Source organism: Convolutriloba macropyga, chromosome 11 (assembly GCF_964194025.1).
Source record: "Convolutriloba macropyga chromosome 11, txConMacr16.3, whole genome shotgun sequence".
NCBI lineage: Eukaryota > Metazoa > Xenacoelomorpha > Acoela > Convolutidae > Convolutriloba > Convolutriloba macropyga.
In genome coordinates, this window is record NC_134478.1 from 11,957,369 (window position 1) to 11,981,483 (window position 24,115).

Here is a 24,115-nt window from a genome sequence, read left to right on the forward strand (position 1 = left end):
AGGCTGTCAATTTCTATCATTCATTTCAGCGGGCTTTGTCAATCCTAACCTTAGATTGGATCTCTGAGATGTCTACAACATTCTTAATTAGGTGCGATCTTAGAAGTAATTGTTTTTGACTTGCTTTCACAAATGTTCAATACAAACGGTTTTAGACGTTTTTTTGTAACGTTTTCCTGAGTGGAACGAGAAAATAGCATTAAAATAAAGTAACGCTTTTTTTATTGTAACGGTTTTGTTATTGAACCTAATGTTTTTTTAACGTTCCTACACAGACAGTACAAAAGTCCAAATTTTATCAAATCCCTCGTGAAAAATTTGGTTAAATTTAAAAATTTTTTAGAAATATGTCTCAAAAAGCTGTCGATTTCTATCAGTCATCTGGTCGGGCTTTATCAAACTTAACATTAAAATGGAAGGATCTGGCAAAAATTGATTCTTCACTGACTTCAAAATGGGTTGACTCAGCTGGTTTGTCATCACACAAGATAGTCGTAGAGGGATGCTTGTTTGGAAACGAGGACAAAAATTTTGTGCATGGGTTTCTAGATGGTGAGTATGGGAAAAGCATGATGTCTGTTGACTACAAACCATTAAGTTATCTGCCCAGTGGTTCTTTTGATCAGATAGGTTTATTCGCAAAATCGGAGATAGAGAAAGGTGCGGTTGTTGATGGAATAATTGGTGTGTTGGCCAAACTTGTTGAAAGTGAGATTATTGCCGGTTTCAATGATGTTTCTGTGTTGTACAGTAAGCTAAGGAATGTTCAGTGGTTGATGTTGGGACCCATCTCCTTTGTTAACGCGTCTTGCAGACCAAATATTAAATACCGCCAGAAATATAAAGTTGTTTACTGTGTTGCTTTAAAAAATATAGCTATTGGAGAAGAACTTTCTGTTTTCTATAATCGACGATTCTTCGGCCGGTTTAACGTAGATTGCCTGTGTCCGTTCAAAAAAATGAATGGAGATCCTTGCCCAAGTGATCCAGAGCCACTTAGAAAACGTAGAAAGATTGCAGATGCTGCCGATAGTTCTACACCTGTTAACCTTAAGCAAGATAGCCTACATGGAAAACCAATAAGAAAAATTTTTATCGAAAAACTCCCTCCTAGGCGTATGCTGTACGCAAATTTTGAATCAACACCTATCGTTAGCGAAGAAATTGAGGAATACTTACGTTACGATTCTTTTTTTGGTGAAATAGAATTGACCCCTAGTCCGAATAAAGATAATAATTCTCCTGCAATACTTACCAATTCATCAATAATAAGCACCCAAAACTCCGATTTGAGTGAAAATGTTTAATTAGACAATGTTGTCTGCTCAACGCCATTGAGGCTTGATGTGTTTGAAGAAGAGGAAGTTCACGAAACGATAGAATCCCCGCCGCCTACTTTTCTTCACTTGTTTCAAGATGAAGGAACTTCATTGTTTGACGGCATTCCAACATCTACAGAAAGTTTCATGAAAGAGTTTGAGTTGCTTTCAGATAAGCATAGGTTGTCAAAAGTTGCGCGAGATGATTTTCTGAAGCTGTTTGCTAAAAGTTTGCCAGTACTAAATAATGTGTTTTCTAAATTAGCGATTCCTTTTCTATCGACAAATTCTACCGAACGTTTTGAATCTGCAAAATTCTGTTCTGTCGATATAAAGACCAAATTAGAATTAATTTTAAGTAAAAATGTGGCTTATATTAATAGTTCCTGGAGTACAGAATATTCATGGAACAATAGTTGGAACTTCTGCTCAGCTCCTGAGATACAGCTTGTTTTAAACATTGATGGAGCCCCTCTATTTAAGTCCTCTAAGATCTCTGTCTGGCCGGTGTGGGTGCAAATTTTTGACTCACCGCCTAAGTTGAGAGGCTCTTTTGCAAATGTGTCGCTTTTAGGTCTTTGGCATGGCAAAAGTAAACCTGCGTTTTCTAAAATGCTACCGCTCATTCTATTTGAGTTGGAGTCTTTGAATGAAGCAAAAATGAGTTTGAATGATCTAGGTGCGCTTAAGTTTCGAATAAGGTCAATTGTAGCCGATATGCCTGCTAAAGCTTGTGTTCTTTGCATGATTCAATTCAACGGTTACTCATCGTGTCCTCATTGATATATGAAAGGCTTCGCTCAAAATCATAGAATGCGGTTTCCTGTTAATAAGAGTTTTAAGCTCGTGAAAACGCCGACTTTCAAGCTTGTGGTTACATTGCTGAAAAAACGAAAACAACTAAGTGCGGTGTCAAGTCCTCTACTCCCTTAAACAGCGTTTTACGTTTACCATGGGAATGCCCTGTTGATCCCATGCATCAAATTTTTCTCGGTACAGGTAAAGTTCTTACTAAATTAATGGTTTCCTTGAACAAAGGTGTTATGCTAAGAGATGCTGAAAAGTTATTGAAGAGTGTTAAGATACCTTTTGACATCCAACATAGATTGAATTCGTTGTCTGATATTAAGTTTTGGAAGGCATTTGATTTTAAAATTTTCTTCTTTCATGTTGGACCCCTTGTCTATAGAAAAATAAGCGTTCCAGGAAAATACTACAAAAGTTTTCGCCTTCTTTCATTAGCGATCAGGCTTTTGTCAGAGGTAGAACCCAAATCAGACGAAATTGAATCTGCAGGATCTTTAATTGAAGAATTTTTTGATCATTTTCTAGAGCTTTACGGAGAAGATTCACAGTCTTTCAACTTTCACACCATGCGACATCCTTGTGAACAAATAAAACGAAACGGACCTCTTTGGTTTTTTTTCGGCGTTCTGCTGTGAGTCAGCTAATCATCATTTTTTAAGCGCTGTACAGGGCACTGTTGAAGAACCTGAAGCCATAGTCGACCAGTTTATTAAACACCAAGCAGCCGTGGAGAAAATTGAAAAATCAGACACCTATAAATGCTTAAAAGGGTTGACTTTGGTGGATACTGAAACAGTTCAAATTTGTCAAGAGTTTAATGTAGATTTCTTTTTTTTCGAGGTACATCAATGGCCGCGGTCTGTGTTTTGGCTCACTTTCTTACACCAGATTAGGAAAAAATTTAAGTGACTATCTTTCAGCTGTCGGACGGCCGTTTCTTTTTTGTTAGAACTTACTTCTCTGGCCCAGAGGGAATTTTTGCAGTAGGGAGATACAGCAAATATGTGAATGAAGTCGATGTGACGCATTCAAAAAAGCTTTGGGTTCTTCTTTGAACTGTTTGGACTTGATTCTTGGGCGAAGATCATGGTTTATGATATAAAGTATAAAACTGTGGTTTTTTTTGCGAAGGCTCCTTGACTCTCGTGAGCGTTATCAAAGAAGGCTTTGAACATAACTAGACAGAAAAACTTTGCTGTTTTGTGGCTGCTCTTGTGATTGTTTGAAAACTGAAATAATTGAAAAAAAAAACAGACTGAGCTGACAGGGCCGGTTTGTACTGAAATTTATTATTGATATAATCACTAAGTTAGATTTTTTTTAGTTGGTCCATCGTAATAATTGGCGACAACAATCTGGTGTGGTTGGAGGATCAACTGTTCGCTGATAACTTACTGGCTCCATACCCCATCACTCTTCATTGTAGACCTGGTTTGCGTGCAGTGCACATGGATTCAGAGGATCTTGTATACTGCGCTACGTTTACGCATTGCATTATCAACCTAGGAAACAATGATATCTCTAACCATCCCACAAAATCATGGATAGTTGCCGAAACCCCACTCAAAACTGCGGCTAGATTAGGTGGTTTTGCTCAACAACTCAAATCCAAAAATGTTGATGTTAAAGTGATTGGCTTGTTTCCAAGGCCTGATGTGCATATCAAGTTGGTATCTGAGACAAATCAATATCTCTCTGGTTACTTTGGTGTTGACTACGTTGGTCCGAGATATATTCATGAAAATCATTTTTTCACACCCAACAGACCATATGACCTGGCACATCTAAATGACGATGGACAAAAAAAAAGTTCTATCACTCTATCTAAGAATTGTGCGTGACAGGTTCAAATTCCAGCCTTCGGAATAAGTTAGGTTAGGTTGCTGTCACTGGCAAAGATAATCAAAGATTGAAAAAAAATGGTTCAGATAAAAAATGTCTCTGAGAAAAGCAAAGAAAACTGAAAGGTGAAAAAATCTTTAAAAAAAATTTAAAATTACTTCAAACAAACAAAAAAAACTTTATCTTATTGCTTGGTATGTTAATGCTGCTTCAAATATCTGAAATGACCTAATAAAATTTGAAAAATACTTAAAACGAAAAAAATAAGTTGAAAACAACAAAAACGAAAAAAAATGAAAATGACAAAAAAACCAAAAAAAAATTAATACCTTTCTTCAGCTTGCTTGTTACTTTAAACTTTTGCTTCAATTGTTTGAATTCCTATAACAATTTTTGAAAAATATTTCAAAAAAACAACTTAAACGACAAAAACCAAAAAAAAAACTAAGAACTTCCATCTGCTTGCTTATTATGTTAATGCTGCTTCAATTATCTGAAATATCCTAATAGAATTTGAAAAATACTTTAAAACGAAAAAAAATTGAAAACTACAAAACCGGAAAAAAATAGAAAACGACAAAAACAACAAAAAAACTAAGCACTTCCATTTGCTTGCTTGCTATGTTAATGCTGCTTCATTTATCTGAAATAACGTCATAGAATTTGAAAAATACCTCAAAACAAAAAAAATGAAATCTACAAAAACGAAAAAAAAAATTAAAACGACAAAAACACTAAAAAAAAATAAAGACCTTTCATCTGCTTGCTTGTTACGTTAAACTTTCGCTTCAACTGTCTGAATTCCTATAACAATTTTGATAAATATTTCAAGAAAATAATTAAAACGACAAAAACAAAAAAAACTAAGAACTTCTATCTGCTTGCTTATTGTGTTAATGCTGCTTCAATTATCTGAAATAACCTAATAAAATTTGAAAAATACTTCGAAACGAAAAAATACATTGAAAACTACGAAAAAAATAATTAAAACGACAAAAACAAAAAACACTAAGAACTTCCATCTGCTTGCTTATTATGTCAATGCTGCTTCAATTATCTGAAATACCCTAATAGAATTTGAAAAATACTTCAAAACAAAAAAAAATTGAAAACTACAAAAACGAAAAAATTGAAAACGACAAAAACACCAAAAAAAACTAAGAATTCCATTTGCTTGCTTCTTATTTTAATGCTGCTTCAATTATCTGAAATAACCTAATAAAATTTTAAAAATACTTCGAAACGAAAAAATAAATTGAACACTACGAAACGAAAAATTGAAAACAACAAAAACACCAAATAAAATAAAAACTTCCATCTGCTTGCTTATTATGTTAATGCTGCGTCAATTATCTGAAATATCCTAATAGAATTTGAAAAATACTTTAAAACGAAAAAAAATTGAAAACTACAAATCCGAAAAAAAAATAGAAAATGACAAAAACAACAAAAAAACTAAGAACTTCCATTTGCTTGCTTGCTATGTGAATGCTGCTTCAATTATCTGAAATAACCTCATAGAATTTGAAAAATACCTCAAAACAAAAAAAAATTGAAAACTACAAAAACGAAAAAAAAATTAAAACGACAAATACACTAAAAAAAATAAAGACCTTTCATCTGCTTGCTTGTTACGTTAAACTTTCGCTTCAACTGTCTGAATTCCTATAACAATTTTGAAAAATATTTCAAGAAAATAATTAAAACGACAAAAACAAAATAAAACTAAGAACTTCTATCTGCTTGCTTATCGTGTTAATGCTGCTTCAATTATCTGAAATAACCTAATAAAATTTTAAGAATACTTCGAAACGAAAAAATAAATTGAAAACTACGAAACGAAAAATTGAAAACAACAAAAACACCAAAAAAAATAAAAACTTCCATCTGCTTGCTTATTATGTTAATGCTGCTTCAATTATCTGAAATATCCTAATAGAATTTGAAAAATACTTTAAAACGAAAAAAAATTGAAAACTACAGAACCGAAAAAAAATAGAAAACGACAAAAACAACAAAAAAACTAAGAACTTCCATTTGCTTGCTTGCTATGTTAATGCTGCTTCAATTATCTGAAATAACCTCATAGAATTTGAAAAATACCTCAAAACAAAAAAAATTGAAAACTACAAAAACGAAAAAAAAATTAAAACGACAAAAACACTAAAAAAACAAAGACCTTTCATCTGCTTGCTTGTTACGTTAAACTTTCGCTTCAACTGTCTGAATTCCTATAACAATTTTGAAAAATATTTCACGAAAATAATTAAAACGACAAAAACAAAAAAAACTAAGAAATTCTATCTGCTTGCTTATTGTGTTAATGCTGCGTCAATTATCTGAAATATCCTAATAGAATTTGAAAAATACTTTAAAACGAAAAAAAATTGAAAACTACAAATCCGAAAAAAAATAGAAAACGACAAAAACAACAAAAAAACTAAGAACTTCCATTTGCTTGCTTGCTATGTTAATGCTGCTTCAATTATCTGAAATAACCTCATAGAATTTGAAAAATACCTCAAAACAAAAAAAAATTGAAAACTACAAAAACGAAAAAAAAAATTAAAACGACAAATACACTAAAAAAAATAAAGACCTTTCATCTGCTTGCTTGTTACGTTAAACTTTCGCTTCAACTGTCTGAATTCCTATAACAATTTTGAAAAATATTTCAAGAAAATAATTAAAACGACAAAAACAAAAAAAACTAAGAACTTCTATCTGCTTGCTTATCGTGTTAATGCTGCTTCAATTATCTGAAATAACCAAAAAAAATTTTAAAAATACTTCGAAACGAAAAAATAAATTGAAAACTACGAAACGAAAAATTGAAAACAACAAAAACACCAAAAAAAATAAAAACTTCCATCTGCTTGCTTATTATGTTAATGCTGCTTCAATTATCTGAAATATCCTAATAGAATTTGAAAAATACTTTAAAACGAAAAAAAAATTGAAAACTACAAAACCGAAAAAAAAATAGAAAACGACAAAAACAACAAAAAAACTAAGAACTTCCATTTGCTTGCTTGCTATGTTAATGCTGCTTCAATTATCTGAAATAACCTCATAGAATTTGAAAAATACCTCATAACAAAAAAATTGAAAACTACAAAAACGAAAAAAAAATTAAAACGACAAAAACACTAAAAAAAATAAAGACCTTTCATCTGCTTGCTTGTTACGTTAAACTTTCGCTTCAACTGTCTGAATTCCTATAACAATTTTGATAAATATTTCAAGAAAATAATTAAAACGACAAAAACAAAAAAAAACTAAGAACTTCTATCTGCTTGCTTATTGTGTTAATGCTGCTTCAATTATCTGAAATAACCTAATAAAATTTGAAAAATACTTCGAAACGAAATAATAAATTGAAAACTAGGAAAAAAAATAATTAAAACGACAAAAACAAAAAAACTAAGAACTTCCATCTGCTTGCTTATTATGTCAATGCTGCTTCAATTATCTGAAATACTCTAATAGAATTTGAAAAATACTTCAATACAAAAAAAATGAAAACTACAAAAACGAAAAAATTGAAAACGACAAAAACACCAAAAAAAAACTAAGAACTTCCATTTGCTTGCTTGCTATGTTAATGCTGCTTCAATTATCTGAAATAACCACATAGAATTTAAAAATTCCTCAAAACAAAAAAAATTTGAAAACTACAAAAACGAAAAAAAAATTAAAACGACAAAAACATTAAAAAAATAAAGACCTTTCATCTGCTTGCTTGTTACGTTAAACTTTCGCTTCAACTGTTTGAATTCCTATAACATTTTTGAAAAATATTTTAAGAAAATAATTAAAACGACAATAACAAAAAACACTAATAACTTCTATCTGCTTGCTTATTGTGTTAATGCTGCTTCAATTATCTGAAATAACCTATTTAAGTTTGAAAAATACTTCGAAACGAAAAAATAAATTTAAAACTACGAAAAAAAATAATTAAAACGACAAAAACAAAAAAACTAAGAACTTCCATCTGCTTGCTTATAATGTCAATGCTGCTTCAATTATCTGAAATACCCTAATAGAATTTGAAAAATACTTCAAACCAAAAAAAAAATGAAAACTACAAAAACGAAAAAATTGAAAACGACAAAAACACCAAAAAAAACTAATAATTCCATTTGCTTGCTTCTTATGTTAATGCTGCTTCAATTATCTGAAATAACCTAATAAAGTTTTAAAAATACTTCGAAACGAAAAAACAAATTGAAAACTATGAAACAAAAAATTGAAAACAACAAAAACACCAAAAAAATAAAAACTTCCATCTGCTTGCTTGTTATGTTAATGGTGCTTCAATTATCTGAAATACCCTAATAGATTATGAAAAATAAAAAATACTTCAAAACGAAAAAAAATTCAAAAACTACAAAAACAAAAAAAACAAACGACAAAAACAGCAAAAAAACTAGTGAGAAAAAACAGCTTGAAAAAAGCTCTATGCGATCTGTTAGGGACGTATAGAACAGCTTCAGTCAAACAAAATAAGGTTTGTTTGAAGTTTCTTTGTGCTGCTGGTTGTTTTTTCCAGGATCTGACGACACCCGATCTTGGTCGAGTGACATGGATGACTGGAGGGTCTCCTGGCTTCTTCAACCCGGTCAAGTTGTTCTGTTTTGGCGCCTTTTTTGCGCCTTTTTTCTTAGGTGTTTTGTTTGGGCTTTTGCTTTGCCCACGTGTTTGCCTGCGCCTTCTTAGGACTAGGTCTTTGAGCGCTTTTGCGCTATCCCCCCACTAGGTTTTTGGCGCAGGCCCTAGGTGTTGTTTTGCTTGGCTTTGCTCTTGGCTTTGGGTGTTTAGGTTATGGGTGCGAGGGATCTTTCTGCCTGTGCCGGTTTTTTTTGCCCCCTTGTGTTCCCCCTGCCCCCTTAGGTGTTCGGCACAGGCATTAGGTTTTGTTTTTTTGGGCTTTGTTTTTGCCCTGGTGTGCTTTGGCTTGGTGTGGGGGGTGACCATGCACTTTTGTGCATGGTTTTTTGCTTCTGTTTTCTGGTTGTGTTCAGTTTTCTTTTCTTTTCAGGATCCGACGACAGCCGAGGACGAGGAGAGGACACCTGGATCTGGAGCGGCTCAGTGGCGGGGCCGGCTGGAGGGTCTCCTGGTTTCTTCAACCAAGTGAGGTTGGTCTGTTTTGGCGCCTTTTTTGCGCCTTTTTTCTTAGGTGTTTTGTTTGGGCTTTTGCTTTGCCCACGTATTTGCCTGCGCATTCTTAGGACTAGGTCTTTGAGCGCTTTTTGCGCTATCCCTCTCCACTAGGTTTTTGGCGCAGGCCCTAGGTGTTGCTTTGCTCTTGGCTTTGGGTGCTGAGGTTATGGGTGGGAGGGCTTATTCTGCCTGTGCCGTTTTTTTTGCCCCCTTTTGTTCCCCCTGCCCCTTAGGTGTTCGGCACAGGCATTAGGTTTTGTTTTTTTGGGCTTTGCTTTTGCCCTGGTGTGCTTTGGCTTGGTGTGGGGGGTGACCATGCACTTTTGTGCATGGTTTTTTTGCTTCTGTTCTGTTGTTGTGTTCAGTTTTCTTTTCTTTTCAGGATCTTACGACAGCCGAGGACGAGGAGAGGACACCTGGATCTGGAGCGGCTCAGTGGTGGGGCTTGCTGGAGGGTCTCCTGGCTTCTTCAATCCAGTGAGGTGGGTCTGTTTTTGGTGCCTTTTTTGCGCCTTTTTTTTCTTAGGTGTTTTGTTTGGGCTTTTGCTTTGCCCACCTGTTTGCTTGCGCCTTCTTAGGACTTGGTCTTTGAGCGCTTTTTGCGCTATCTCCTCCACTAGGCTTTTGGCGCAGGCCCTAGGGGTTGCTTTGCTTGGCTTTGCTCTTGGCTTTGGGCGCTTAGGTTATGGGTGGGAGGGCTCTTTCTGCCTGTGCCGGTTTTTTTGCCTCCTTTTGTTCCCCCTGCCCCCTTAGGTGTTCGGCACAGGCGTTAGGTTTTGTTTTTTTGGGCTTTGCTTTTGCCCTGGTGTGCTTTGGCTCGGTGTGGGGGATAACCATGCACTTTCGTGCATGGTTTTTTTTGCTTCTGTTCTGTTGTTGTGTTCAGTTTTCTTTTCTTTTCAGGATCAGACGACAGCCGAGGACGAGGAGAGGACACCTGGATCTGGAGCGGCTCAGTGGCGGGGCTGGCTGGAGGGTCTCCTGGCTTCTTCAACCCAGTGAGTTTGGTCTGTTTTGGCGCCTTTTTTGCGCCTTCTTTCTTAGGTGTCTTGTTTGGGCTTTTGCGTTGCCCAAGTGTTTGCCTGCGCCTTCTTAGGACTAGGTCTTTGAGCGCTTTTTGCGCTATCCCCCTCCACTAGGTTTTTGGCGCAGCCCCTAGGTGTTGCTTTGCTTGGCTTTGCTCTTGGCTTTGGGTGCTTAGGTTATGGGTGGGAGGGCTCTTTCTGCCGGTGCCGGTTTTTTTGCCCCCTTTTGTTCCCCCTGCCCCCTTAGGTGTTCGGCACAGGCGTTAGGTTTTGTTTTTTTGGGCTTTGCTTTTGCCCTGGTGAGCTTTGGCTCGGTGTGGGGGGTGACCATGCACTTTTGTGCATGGTTTTTTTGCTTCTGTTCTGTTGTTGTGTTAAGTTTTCTTTTCTTTTCAGGATCCGACGACAGCCGAGGACGAGGAGAGGACACCTGGATCTGGAACGGCTCAGAGGCGGGGCTGGCTGGAGGGTCTCCTGGCTTCTTGAACCCAGTGAGTTTGGTCTGTTTTGGCGCCTTTTTTGCGCCTTTTTTTCTTAGGTGTTTTGTTTGGGCTTTTGCTTCGCCCACGTTTTTGCCTGCGCCTTCTTAGGTCTAGGTCTTTGAGCGCTTTTTGCACTAGCCCCCCACTAGGTTTTTGGCGCAGGCGCTAGGTGTTGCTTTGCTTGGCTTTGCTCTTGGCTTTGGGTGCATAGGTTATGGGTGGGAGGGCTCTTTTGCCTGTGCAGGTTTTTTGCCCCCTTTTGTTCCCCCTGCCCCCTTAGGTCTTCGGCACAGCATTAGGTTTTGGTTTTTTTGGGCTTTGCTTTTGCCCTGGTGTGCTTTGGCTCGGTGTGGGGGGTTGACCATGCACTTTTGTGCATGGTTTTTTTGCTTCTGTTCTGTTGTTGTGTTCAGTTTTCTTTTCTTTTCAGGATCTGACGACAGCCGAGGACGAGGAGAGGACACCTGGATCTGGAGTGGCTCAGTGGCGGGGCTCGCTGGAGGGTCTCCTGGCTTCTTCAACCCGGTGAGGTTGGTCTGTTTTGGCGCCTTTTTTGCGCCTTTTTTTCTTAGGTGTTTTGTTTGGGCTTTTGCTTTGCCCACGTTTTTGCCTGCGCCGTCTTAGGTCTAGGTCTTTGAGCGCTTTTTGCGCTAGCCCTCCACTAGGTTTTTGGCGCAGGCCCTAGTTGTTGCTTTGCTTGGCTTTGCTCTTGGCTTTGGGTGCTTAGGTTATGGGTGGGAGGGCTCTTTTTGCCTGTGCCGGTTTCTTGCCCTGTTTTGTTCCCCCTGCCCCCTAAGGTGTTCGGCACAGGCATTAGATTTTGGTTTTTTGGGCTTTGCTTTTGCCCTGGTGTGCTTTGGCTCGGTGTTGGGGGTGACCATGCACTTTTGTGCATGGTTTTTTTTTGCTGCTGTTCTGTTGTGTTCAGTTTTCTTTTTCCTTCAGGATCTGACGACAGGCGAGGACGAGGAGAGGACAGCTGGATCTGGAGGGGCTCAGTGACGGGGCTGGCTGGAGGGTCTCCTGGCTTCTTCAACTCGGTGAGGTTGGTCTGTTTTGGCGCCTTTTTTGCGCCTTTTTTTCTTAGGTGTTTTGTTGGGGCTTTTGCTTTGCCCACGTGTTTGCCTGCGCCGTCTTAGGACTAGGTCTTTGAGCGCTTTTTGCGCTATCCCCCCTCTAGGATTTTGGCGCAGGCCCTAGGTGTTGCTTTGCTTGGCTTTGCTCTTGGCTTTGGGTGCTTAGGTTATGGGTGGGAGGGCTCTTTTTGCCTGTGCCGGTTTTTTGCCTCGTTTTGTTCCCCCTGCCCCCTTAGGTGTTTGGCACAGGCATTAGGTTTTGGTTTTTTTTGGGCTTTGTTTTTGCCCTGGTGTGCTTTAGCTCGGTGTGGGGGGTGACCATGCACTTTTGTGCATGGTTTTTTTTTGCTGCTGTTCTGTTGTGTTCAGTTTTCTTTTTTCTTCAGGATCTGACGACAGCCGAGGACGAGGAGAGGACACCTGGATCTGGAGCGGCTCTGTGGCGGGGCTGGCTGGAGGGTCTCCTGGCTTCTTCAAGCCGGTGAGGTTGGTCTGTTTTGGCGCCTTTTTTGCGCCTATTTTTCTTAGGTGTTTTGTTTGGGCTTTTGCTTCGCCCACGTGTTTGCCTGCGCCTTTTTAGGACTAGGTCTTTGAGCGCTTTTTGCGTTATCCCCCCACTAGGCTTTTGGCGCAGGCCCTAGGTGTTGCTTTGCTTGGCTTTGCTCTTGGCTTTGGCTGGTTAGGTTATGGGTGGGAGGGCTCTTTTTGCCTGTGCCGGTTTTTTGCCTCGTTTTGTTCCCCCTGCCCCCTTAGGTGTTTGGCACAGGCATTAGGTTTTGGTTTTTTTTGGGCTTTGTTTTTGCCCTGGTGTGCTTTAGCTCGGTGTGGGGGGTGACCATGCACTTTTGTGCATGGTTTTTTTTTGCTGCTGTTCTGTTGTGTTCAGTTTTCTTTTTTCTTCAGGATCTGACGACAGCCGAGGACGAGGAGAGGACACCTGGATCTGGAGCGGCTCTGTGGCGGGGCTGGCTGGAGGGTCTCCTGGCTTCTTCAACCCGGTGAGGTTGGTCTGTTTTGGCGCCTTTTTTGCGCCTATTTTTCTTAGGTGTTTTGTTTGGGCTTTTGCTTCGCCCACGTGTTTGCCTGCGCCTTTTTAGGACTAGGTCTTTGAGCGCTTTTTGCGTTATCCCCCCACTAGGCTTTTGGCGCAGGCCCTAGGTGTTGCTTTGCTTGGCTTTGCTCTTGGCTTTGGCTGGTTAGGTTATGGGTGGGAGGGCTCTTTTTGCCTGTGCCGGTTTTTTGCCCCGTTTTGTTACCCCTGCCACCTTAGGTGTTCGGCACAGGCATTAGGTTTTGGTTTTTTTTGGGCTTTGCTTTTGACCTGGTGTGCTTTGGCTCGGTGTGAGGGGTGACCATGCACTTTTGTGCATGGTTTTTTTTTTGCTGCTGTTCTGTTGTGTTCAGTTTTCTTTTTTCTTCAGGTTCTGACGACAGCCGAGGACGAGGAGAGGACACCTGGATCTGGAGCGGCTCAGTGGCGGGGCTGGCTGGAGGGTCTCCTGGCTTCTTCAACCCGGTGAGGTTGGCCAGTTTTGGCGCCTTTTTTGCGCCTTTTTTTCTTAGGTGTTTTGTTTGGGCTTTTGCTTTGCCCACGTGTTTGCCTGCGCCTTTTTAGGACTAGGTCTTTGAGCGCTTTTTGCGCTATCCCCCCACTATGCTTTTGGCGCAGGCCCTAGGTGTTGCTTTGCTTGGCTTTGTTCTTGGCTTTGGCTGCTTAGGTTATGGGTGGGAGGGCTCTTTTTGCCTGTGCCGGTTTTTTGCCCCGTTTTGTTCCCCCTGCCACCTTACGTGTTCGGCACAGGCGTTAGGTTTTGGTTTTTTTGGGCTTTGCTTTTGACCTGGTGTGCTTTGGCTTGGTGTGGGTGGTGACTATGCACTTTTGTGCATGGTTTTTTTTGCTGCTGTTCTGTTGTGTTCAGTTTTCTTTTTTCTTCAGGATCTGACGACAGGCGAGGACGAGGATAGGACACCTGGATCTGGAGCGGCTCAGTGGCGGGGCTGGCTGGAGGGTCTCCTGGCTTCTTCAACCCGGTGAGGTTGGTCTGTTTTGGCGCCTTTTTTGCGCCTTCTTTTTCTTAGGTGTTTTGTTTGGGCTTTTGCTTTGCCCACGCGTTTGCCTGCGCCTTTTTAGGACTAGGTCTTTGAGCGCTTTTTGCGCTATCCCCCCACTAGGCTTTTGGCGCAGGCCCTAGGTGTTGCTTTGCTTGGGTTTGCTCTTGGCTTTGGGTGCTTAGGTTATGGGTGGGAGGGCTCTTTTTGCCTGTGCCGGTTTTTTGCCCCGTTTTGTTCCCCCTGCCCCCTTAGGTGTTTGGCACAGGCATCAGGTTTTGGTTTTTTTGGGCTTTGTTTTTGCCCTGGTGTGCTTTAGCTCGGTGTGGGTGGTGACCATGCACTTTTGTGCATGGTTTTTTTTGTTGCTGTTCTGTTGTGTTCAGTTTTCTTTTTTTTTCAGGATCTGACGACAGCCGAGGACGAGGAGAGGACACCTGGATCTGGAGCGGCTCTGTGGCGGGGCTGGCTGGAGGGTCTCCTGGCTTCTTCAACCCGGTGAGGTTGGTCTGTTTTGGCGCCTTTTTTGCGCCTTTTTTTTCTTATGTGTTTTGTTTTGGCTTTTGCTTTGCCCACGTGTTTGCCTGCGCCTTCTTAGGACTAGGTTTATGAGCGCTTTTTGCGCTATCCCCCCACTAGACTTTTGGCGCAGCCCCTAGGTGTTGCTTTGCTTGGCTTCGCTCTTGGCTTTGGGTGCTTAGGTTATGGGTGGGAGCGCTCTTTTTGCCTGTGCCGGTTTTTTGCCCCGTTTTGTTCCCCCTGCCCCCTTAGTTTTTCGGCACAGGCATTAGGTTTTTGTTTTTTGGGCTTTGCTTTTGCCCTGGTGTGCTTTGGCTCGGTGTGGGGGGTGACCATGCACTTTTGTGCATGGTTTTTTTGCTGCTGTTCTGTTGTGTTCAGTTTTTTTTCTTCAGGATCTGACGACAGCCGAGGACGATGAGAGGACACCCGTAAACGACACCGAAAACGATCAGGAAACGAAACCAGTCAACAGAGAGAGAAGAATGAAAATGTTTGAAAAAAAATGAAAAAAAAAACGGAAGAAGAAGAAGAACAGCTTTTCTGATGCTATAGATTGATAACTCTGATGCCTTTTTATTGCTCTTCTTGTGATGCTCTTTTATTTTTCTTTGTATATTCAAAATTTTTGAGCCTTTTTTTTTCTTGCATAGGATAGGTATCTAGGCTTTATAAGATAGGTTTCTAGGCTCTATTGCGGTTTTTTGGAGTCTCAACGGCTATTATTTGTCGCTTTTTTTAACGTTTCTTAAATTTTTTAGACGTTTTCTTTGGCTTTTTTTGAATGGTGTTTGGATGTTAATCTTGCAAGAATCTAGCAAGTTTTGGATGTTAATCTTGCAAGAATCTTGCAAGACGGATGTTAATCTTGCAAGAATCTTGCAAGCCGATGTTAATCTTGCAAGATCTTGCAAGATTCTTGCAAGATTAACATCCGATTCCGACTCGGGTTGTTAAATTTGTTTAGCACACAGCGGCCTAAAAAGAGCAATGAAGCTGACAAAGAACAGTCGGAGAAGATTGCGCAATATTAACCGGGCCGTTAATGACAGACTGACGCTTGCCTATTACGGTTCCCCTCACGAAATCAGAAAGAATTTAATATTATCAACATCATTATTGTTGTGTATTGTGAAATTAAGAAGTGCCTTATGAAGAAAAAAGTCAAGTTCTAAAAATATCCGAATATTGCGACAAATTCTGTTCTCTAACATAGGATTCGTTATCACTTCTCTGATAACTGTATCTGAAAAAATTATCTTCTGGTAAATTGGGGTATTGAATACTTACTACTAGTAACTTTATCTTGTTTTCGAGAGTTCATTTATTGCCTAGAGTGGAAAACTTTGATTTGCATTAGATCTGAAAAACGGGAGAAAAAACTATTTATATTTTAATCGACCATTTTGCCGTCTGATTAGATTACATGTTCGCATAACAAAGGCTCATTTTATCTGGCTTTGACTTGAAAATCCAGGTAGGAACAAATACTTCCTAATGAAATTGAATGGATTAAAATGAATTATGGAGTTGTTGAGCAGCGGATTTGAGACAGGGAAAGTAGAATTTTCCCAATTTTGGTCTAGACAACACGGCCGGCTTTAATCTCCTACAGCACATTTTACATACAATACATAACCCTATAGTAGATATGTATCTTTATCTGCTATTTATTGTAGAAACTGAAACTGAAAAACTCAAGTTATCTTTTTTCTGCTTTTAGAATATATCTTGCTAAAATTTTATCATTTTCCTACTCTTCGTCCGTCACTTATATCCTGTTTTATCTTTTATTTTAACCAGAGAGGTGGGGCAATATAGCGAAAGGATACGAAACCCATTCCTTTCCCCTCCCCACCCAGAGACCTTCCTCGATAATTTTCCCCACTCCTCCCCCCCCCCCCGCACCGAAATATTTCCCTCTATTCTAACCACCCTTTCTTTCTCCTTTCAAAACGCTCCGAAACCTTTACGAGCCCACTTATTAATACCCGCTAATTCACACCCTAATTTTGTTCACGCGGCTGAGTATAAAGGTACTTTTTCTTTTGAGTTATATAGCTCTTTTGTCACGTTTTTTTTCTACTCTTTTTGGTGAATAGATAAATTAAAGCCCGCGTATAAACGTCTGAACAGATTTAAAAACTCCCTGCGTGACATAAATGAACTGAAAATGGCTGCCTGGTATCTTTGTTTCATCTCGTGCAAAATGAATTACTATTGGTAATATCGTATTGCGTATCAATTTTCCCCCCACGCTCTCTATTCCTATCGTGCGCCTGATTAATTTGACGTCAAAATATTTAATAAATCCAGCCAAACATTTCCTTTTGTAATTTTAAGTCTTTCCTGCGAAAACTAATTTTCACCCACTTTCTTTGCTGCTGGTAATTTTAATTCTAATGCAAACAAGGCGGCTCGGTAATGTGCGATCGCACATAAGGTTCCGACCCCGCTCATCCACAATTTTGGCATAATTGTCTACCAAATGAGGAACAGATAGAAAAACACAAAAAGTTCAAGTATTTTTCAAAAAAAAAATTGGTGTATGAACGAAAAGATAGCCTCCAAAGCAAATAAGTCAGTGAAGTAAAAAGTGATGCATTAGATTGATGAGATATGCCGATATTAAGAAAGCGAGCGAACACGAACGGCAAAATCAAACAACAACAACAAACATTAATTACATCAAAAAATTTATGTCCGTTTTAAAAAATAAAACTTAATAAAAAAGTCAAAACAGCGTCAGATAACACTGAAAATAAACGAAATAAATTGTAATTCACCAGAAAAAAATGGTTATTCACCAGTTAATAATAAAGCTTGGTAACAATTTGACAATAAAGAACAGAAACTTTAAAGTTAGAAAATTCGCTGAATTTTTAGAAAAAAACAACTAATTTCAAAGTAATGAAAACCATCAGGAATCAACTAAAATTTCCCATAGGTTTAGAGTTACCAATACTTCTATAGAAGGGAATTAAGTACTCTTGGTATTCAATTTTTTATGCAATTACAAAAAAAAACAGCAAATAGACAACAAAATAAAAATCAATTAAAACTTGTCAGAAAATGCTTTGGAAGCCATAAAGCCATACTTTTGCCCCCAAAGTATGTTCGATTGCACCTTCGTCAAACACCGATAATGTATTATGTGGCCGCTCATTAATTAAAATAAGCAACAATTAGACAAAAAGGAAAAAAAGAATGCAAACTTATGTAATACTTGTTTTTTTTTTTCAAAAAAAATTTATTTCCAAAAACATGAAAGCCATAAATTACAAAATGAAAACTTTGAATAGGTTCATCCATTGTTCCAAAGGAAGCCCTTGAGATCTGCAATTATCCAGAATTTGTCTTAAGTCTACAAAAAGAACGCCAAATATGACAAAAACCAATTAATAATTTACTTTTTTTTGTGAAAAACCCGTGTCGAAGCCAGTAAAATCATAACGAATTCTTTAGAAACATTAGATTTTGTGACAACAATCGCTTTGACACCTTCCCCTGACAAAAATAATGTCATCTTTGACCTTTAATTAACGAGACCAGGTAACAAACAGACAATAAAAGAACAAAATTGCGAAGTTGAAATAATTTTCTTTTTCATTTTGGAAAACAATTGTTTTCAAAGTCATGAAAGCCATTATCTATCTTCTAATATCAGAACATCGGCTCATCTACTCTTTCAGGAAAAGCCAATCAAATCGGTCATTGTACAGGAAATTAAATACGACTAAAAAACAAAGTAAAACGACAGTTAAAGACAAATTTAAAAATTTCAATTAAATTCTTCGAGAAAGTATTGTCGAAGCGGTAAAGAACCACAATCTATATCTTTAAGAATTTAAATAGTATCAATTTTGAGTTATTTTGAACAAGAAAAATGTGATATATGGATAAACAAAAACGTGATAATTTGACAAAATTTGAAAACTTGAAAAATGGCCAAATGCCCTAAGAAAATAAAAAAATTGTTAAATCTAGTAGTATTAAAGCCAGAACACAATACCTTAAGGCGTAAAACCGGAATAAAGACTAAATTTTATTTCAGCAGAAAGAAAAAGCACTCTTTGATTGCTGACCATAAGCTACAAGTTGACCAAAATAAGAGAAAAATGGAGGCAAAGTTTAATAAGCTATTTTATATTTAAAAATCAAATATTTTAAAAAGTCAAAACGACCATAAGCTTTTAAGCAATCAACTAGATAAACTAATTGCAAGCTATTTAGGAAGCCAATAAGACCAATCACTAGTGAGCTTTGATTTGAAATGTTCTGCTATTTAATTAGTATAAAATGATCGAATTTTTTTAAATAAAAAACCGACTGATGACAATCCGAATTATTTTTGGATAGTAACGGTCCAAGATTGGTACAGAATCAGCTAATGTTGATTGTGCATCAAGAGTGTTTAATTGTTGGGATGTCATTGATATAGATATTTTGTTTGTTAAAAATCATAAGTAAATGCTGCGTTTTTGATAATCAACGAATAAAGTTAGCAAAAAACGGCAAAGTTTTATTTACAGAGCACCCTCAACGGAAGTTAAAGTGGAAATAGCCCCCTTTTAATTCTACAAAGATTGTGTTTGTGGTGTTTGGATGTGCTCTTCCTGCAAATTTAATCAGAAGGGACTAAAGAAACTTATTTCGTGCTGTTTTTGATGAAAAAGTCTGAATTTTGTGAAATTTTTAGCCGGAATTTGTGACAAAAAATTCAATGAAAATAGCCGACAATGTATTTTGTCTTTAAACATAAAATCAACAACATTTTCTTGAAAAATTTTATTAAATTTTATCAAAATTGGCGAAATTTTAATCAAAAATGCCGAAAAAAGGTGAATGAAATCAACGGAATTCACTCTATTTTCTCGAAAGTTTAAACCCCGATATCTCCCTGTCAAAAACGAAAATCAAAAAAATCTTTTTAATTCCACATTCTACGCTGGACAAGCTTTCTAATGATACCAGTCTCATTTCTCTACGATGAATATATCGATCGGCCAAAATTGACTGAACAAAAAAAAAAAAACCCAGTTGAGTATATAGTTCCTCCCCCCCCCCCCCTCAAGAGGGGTCGGAACAATTATTTGGAAAATATTTTGACTTTTATATTTGAAAAAACTAAAAAAAATTACCTTATTCTGGCATTACCGTTGAGTTATGTCAAGTTTAATATGTTCCCTGATTTTGCATTAAAACAAAACAGAGAGTTACTTTTAAAATTTTTCCTTTTTTCTAAAGTGTTCTAAATGAAAAAAGCCTTATTGCCGGTTAGAAAAGAATTGTTCCAGCCTACTGCGGCAATTTATTCGCAGTTTTTCTACAGTTAAATTCTTTTCTCGTGGGATTGTAGAAATGTCCAACATTTTAAGCACATTAGTTCACACACATTTAAGCTCCTTCTATTCGAGTCTGAATTTGTGGACGTTAACCTATAATTTTCCTTGTGTTTTTTTCGAACTGTGTTCTGAAGATAGTCATTAGAGAGTATTTACTGTACATCCCGACTATTGTTCTATAATTTATCGGATCTTTTCCGTTTGTGCACCCCGAAACTATTATGTGCAAATTTTTGGCACCACCCCGACGCACGTGCCTTTATTTTACATAATATTATTAATAGTATCAATTGTTTATGGTTGGTACAGCAACAACCACATTTAGAATGCATACCAATTACAAAAGAGAAGAGTTTTTGCACAAATAAACGTACAAATTCAAACCGGATCAACCAAGCGAACACTATTAGGTCTGGCTGAATTGTTTTCAATTTTCTCTAGTGGAGGAGAGGTTGCATTTTAAGAGGACTAATAGACATACAACGCAACTAGATAAAAAGCAAAAAGAAAACCTAAGCAAATTTTTGGAGTTAATTTACGTGTCTCGTGCTCGTTGAGACTGTCTGCATTGTCTAAAAATTCAAACTTGATATTTTAAACTACGTAAGAAAGTTTTTGTTAATATCTTATTGAAACAATTTTTCGTACTCGGTTGCTTGTTGAAACTTTTTTAGGTCTACTATTTGAAGCATTTTTTTAGCTGCAGATGAGCAAACTAGACAATGTTCCAATTTCACATTTTTCGGGAAGGGCACAAACAAGTGTTTTAAAAAATTTCGTATGTATTCAGTTCCTTAACTGTGTAATGTTCCTCTGCGATTCAAATTATAGTCTGTGGAAGATAATATTCAGAAAGCGTTTCAATAGTTTTTCAATTTTTTAATAAGTTTTCAAGTTTTTAGAAATTGTCTCATAGATAAGATCTCCAAATTTTAAAATTGGCCTAATAAAACTCTCGAAAGTTATTATTAACTGACCGGATTTTAGAACTTTTCTTAGCCTGTAAAAAATGCCACCAATTTTCACAATGCGTTTTTCAATCAAAAATACATATCGTCGAGAATTTAACCGAATATCAATAACAAAACCTAAAGTATTTGAAATCTTCCAAAGATTCAATCATCTGATTTCGAAAAACGAAAATTACGTTGACGATTATAAGGATTATTTTTCGTTTCTTTGCGCTCAGAAGTATCCTATTCCCTTTTATCCAGTCACTTGTTTGTTCCAGTGTTAATTGGTGATTTTTGCACAATCCATTGTTCTTGATTCCCGTTACAATTGTTGTGTCATCAGCATAGAGAATCAGGTCTGTGTCCTCATGCTTTGAATTGAATTCATTAATATAGATTAGAGAAAAATTGGTCGAAGAAGAGATTCTTGAGGTACACATGAATATACTACTTGCAACGATGACTGTTTGGTACCGATTTCGGTGTACTGTTTAAGGTTTCTGAGAAAATTTCAGAGTTTGTTCGTTACCTTGTAACAATAAAATTTTTGCAAAAAAAAAATTTATGGCCGAGAGTGTCAGATACTTTCCTTAATTCAAAGAACTTGCGACAAGGCGTAATAGTTCTGTTTGTCCGATGACGGATTTTATCAATCCAAGAAGCAATGTTGTCAACCATGCAACGTTTGTTCGAAAAACCGAACTGATTATTGCTCAATATCCGAAAGCGATCAAGGAACTGCACTATTCTGTTACGTTATTCTCAATTATGATGAGTTTCTGTAGACATTGACGCAACTGATGCAATTGCAGTATCATTACTCGCAACAGTGGACTGATTTGTTGGTATTTTTTCGGACAGTTTAAAAAAAAGACGTCTAGGCAGGTTTATGTGGAAACTGTTTCCCTAGTTGGCAATAAAAATTTTGAAATATCAAGATTGCTCCCGTTCATTAAATTTATCAGTCTTTTTGCCTAGATTATTTTAGAATTATATTAGCGTTAAATTCACCGTAGAAAATTTTCTCCATGTGTCTTCGTTTTACAGGTTTTAACGTTTGTATGAATGTATACAAAGTATACCAATAATTTGTTTATCTTCATATATACCGGAGTACTAAGAATCTGTTGATTATTTGTTATTAGTTTCCTTTCAAGATGAAAATTTTAATTTTTCTCACGTAAAGGCCGACAGTTCCTCTACATTTTTTTCTTTAACTGGTGAACAAGGAATTGTAACCATAATAGGATGGTTAATAGCGAATGGAGTTTTTCCTCAGAAAGCCACTCAGTTTTTCGTGGCAGTAAATTTTTAGTTTTGTAGCAACGAAAAAGACGTTTTTGGCTCGGAAGTGTTTCCTAGAAGAAAAAAGCAGTTTGATCTGCGTACCAAGTGCAAAAACAAAAATAATAGTGAAAATAATAATAATATCAATAATAATAATAATAATAATAATAATAATAATAATAATAATGATAATAATAATAATAATAATAATAATAATAATAATAATAATAACAATAATAATAATAATAATAATAATAATAATAATAATAATAATAATAACAATAATAATAATAATAATAATAATAATAATAATAAAAATAATAATAATAATAATAATAATAATAATAATAATAATAATAATAATAATAATATTAATATTGTTTGAAACGATTTTCGATCCCTATATTTTCATGTTTGATTTTTCTCTTGATTAATTGAACACCTTGAACGGTCTCTTCAGAATTCACCGTATTCTAATTCGTGAAGCCGAAGCAATTTGGAAGAAATTAATCAGCTCTAAGCAACCAAACATGGTTCGCGAAATTCAAAAAACAGGTTAAATTTTCTCGTTGTTGAACGTTGAAGACACGTTGAAGCTGAACACGCAAGAGCCAATCATTCAGGGATTCTCATCATAATTAATTTTTTAATCCTATCCTAAGGTCTTAAATCATAGTTGTCGGCGCTATGCTCCGCTGTGAGCAATTATATTTAATGCAGCAGAAAGTTTTGTCATCACACGGAAAAATCAAATGCGTAATTCGATAACTTCAAGTTTTGCCGTAGTTAAATTCAAAGTGAGTCTTAAACAACTTAGGTGTCTCTGTTGCAAGAGCGTTTTGCATTTGGCATCTCTCTATCACTTGCCAAAAAATTTTATCAAATGGTTGTTTTCGTTTAACAAGATTCAGTGTGTCAGGGTCATCAATTGCGTTTATTCTGACAACTTTTGATTTGGCCGAGTTATCTTCTTCCACCATAACGGAAACAATGCAATTGCGGGTAGACGTGATAAAACTTCGTTGATTGCCTCTTGTTTAATTTGCGCTTCCTGATAAAGCCGCGGTTTTGCTTTATAAATAATTAGTCCTTTAGCTTTGTTTTTAACACTTCTCAGTATACGTTTTTTGGACCAGACCGTATTCTTATCTACAAAAAGAATGATTGAAAAAAAAAGATAAGCAACGTGTTCCCTTTCAAAGTTCAGAGTAAGATGTGGCAGTCTTTTAAATCAAAATATGGAAGTCTTACTTGCAAAATTTTTTCAAAGAACATTAGCGTGTCGCTTGTCACGTCTTTCGCTGTTTTATCGTTGATGGAGATTTAAAAGTTAGCAAACTGATTGATCTCGTATAGCGTTTTTGAGCTCTATAAGGTCATTGATTTTAACCTGTTTTTCCTCCAAAGCTTCATTTTTTTTATTAATGCTCCTCTACGGTTTTTTGGAGGCTATCAAATGCCTTTGTTAGGAGATCTAATATGTCTGTTTCAAGTGTAATCAGGATTTTATGCCCCAAGTTGCAGCTCGTTGCATCCATACTGCGCATCTTTGATAACGAATTGAGGTGTCAATGCAAGATAAAAACTAAATCAATTACTAAATCAAGTCTAAGTTAAGTGAAAGAAACGGTTTAGAGAAAAACAATCGGTCCGTAAAAGCGGTATTTAGAAAAAAAAGCGAAAACATCAAGGTCAATCGTATCTTGCAAACACTACCTTGGCATAGTGATTTACTTTGTAACGACTTGTTCTCTGTTTTGGGTGTGTATAACGTATTGGGGCACAAACAACAAAGATCCAATTTATCAGATCAAGTTCACTATAGCCATGAAGGTCGTCAAAAACTGTTAAATATTGTAGTTTCTTAAGAACTGTGTTAAATTTAGGTCCTGAGGGACTGTGAGTTTATTTTTCTTAAATAAGTAAAAAATACATTAACTGGACATAGTCCAAAATTCAAATTTCAATAAGTTTTGGATTATGTGGAAACAAAACCATTTTGTGCATGCAATTATTTCAAAACCTTTCTGCCCAAATTTTGTTAGCAAATACTGACACCAGGTTCAATGACTTAATTTCTCTTGCGATCAGTGCTATGGGAAAATTCATCAAAGCCGCTAACTGTCATCCTAATCCATAATTATTATCGAGGGGGACATTTTTGAAATTAATCCGAATCAATTAGGCTTTCTTTAATTTCGATTATTAGATGCTGTGTCTATGGGAAACGGATAACTCTAAG

The 24,115-nt window shown here is 36.9% G+C and overlaps 1 protein-coding gene across 1 annotated transcript in view; it reads left to right on the forward strand.

The window, feature by feature from the left end:
* Positions 1–16,256: 16,256 nt before the first annotated feature.
* LOC142349955 (uncharacterized) overlaps positions 16,257–24,115 on the forward strand; it is a 48,282-nt gene continuing 40,423 nt past the window's right edge. The window contains exon 1 of the mRNA XM_075401823.1: positions 16,257–16,324. The gene's annotated coding sequence lies outside the window, so the exon portion shown is untranslated. The remainder of the gene's footprint in view (positions 16,325–24,115) is intronic.